A 1,752-nucleotide genomic window follows, 5' to 3' on the forward strand; every position below is an offset into this window, starting at 1 on the left:
AGATGTAAGTAGTTACTAAACCAGACATGTCTGGAGAGGTGACAGGTGCTCTTTAATAGGGATGAGCGAATCAACTTCGGATGAAACCTCCAAAGTCGATTCGCATAAAACGTTGTTTCAATACTGTACGGAACGAGCGCTCCATACAGTATTAGAATGTATTGGCTCCGATGAGCCGAAGTTATTACTTTGCGAGACTTCACATAATAACTTTAAATATTAATTTGTACTGTAAGAAACCATTTCCCGAACTCTGGTTTGGTTCCAAGTGGTACCTTGGAACCGAACCCGAGTTCGGGAAATAGCTTTTTAAAATATACCGTAAGTCAATTTCTGAAGTTTTTATGCGAAGTCTCGCGAAGTAATATATTCGGCTCATCTGAGCCAATACATTCTAATACTGTACGGAGTGCTCTCTCCGTACAGTATTGAGACAAAGTTTTATGCGAATCGACTTCTGATGTTTCATCCGAAGTCGATTCGCTCATCCCTGCTCTTTCGGCGAGGCGCAGCAGCCATCATGTTGACCTTGCTTGGCTGCTGCCAAAGGCTGAAGATGCAGTAGAAATTGTAGAGAACTCGTTCCTCTGGATTCCTGCGCTTCTGGGGCTATGAAAACAAACCTACAGAATGTGAGCCGCGCCGAGATTTCTAAGCACCGCGTGCGTCAAGGGCAGCGCTTCGTATAAGCGGAGGACAGTAGGACGAACTTCAGGGGCCGCCTTAAAATACCTGCCGGCTGATGAATCCTATGAGTCAAGGATCTAAACTTCCTAAAAGCATGACGTAATCCTAGAGATGTGAGGAAAGTTGGCCGATTTTGGTGGGACCGGCTTTCTATCTCATGGGTCTATGCTGTAGGACAGGGCTCAGCAACCAACGGCGCTCCAGCTGCTGGGAAACTACAATTCCCAGCATTCACACAGGCTCAGCTGTGAATGGAGCATTCTGGGAGTTGTAGTTTCATTTACAGCTGAAGTTGCCAAAGGTTGCTGATCCCTGCTGTAGGATGATGTTAGGGAAAAGAAGGATCAGACATGTTGAATCCCCCCCTCCGCATTGAGAACACATGCTTAGTAAGGCCTCTTTCACACGAGCGAGTTCTCCGCTCGGGTGCAATGCGTGACGTGAACGCATTGCACCCGCACTGCATCCTGACCCATTCATTTCAATGGGTCTGTGTACAGGACCGTTTTTTTTTTCACGCATCAGTTCTGCGTTGCGTGAAAAACGCAGCATGCTCTATATTCTGCTTTTTTCACGCAGCCCTGGCCCCATAGAAATGAATAGGGCTTTATTGAAAAACGCATCGCATCCGGAAGCAAGTGCGTATGAAATGCGTTTTTCACTGATGGTTGCTGAGAGATATTGTTGGTAAACCTTCAGTTTTTTTTATCACGCGCGCGAAAAACGCATTGCGGAAAAAACAGAACCACTGAACGCAATCGCAGACAAAACTGACTGAACTTGCTTGCAAAATGGTGAGAGTTTCACCGAACGCATCCGGACCTAATCCGTCACGCTCGTGTGAATGAGACCTAGGTGTTTCATTTCCCTGCAGCGCCACCGCAGGGAAAACTGAGTATTACACCATGCCCATTGAAATCAATGGGTTGTCTTTGTAATGGAGGACAGGACAGGTCCTCCAGAGCGAGAGACGAGGATCCTGAATACGGGATCCTCCTTTATTAGCACAGATCTCCCTTTAAGCTGATGGCAGGGATTCCCGCCGCTTGGCTCTATGGCGGTATA

The sequence above is a fragment of the Bufo bufo genome, chromosome 10, assembly GCF_905171765.1.
Source record: "Bufo bufo chromosome 10, aBufBuf1.1, whole genome shotgun sequence".
In the NCBI taxonomy this organism is placed as follows: Eukaryota; Metazoa; Chordata; class Amphibia; order Anura; family Bufonidae; genus Bufo; species Bufo bufo.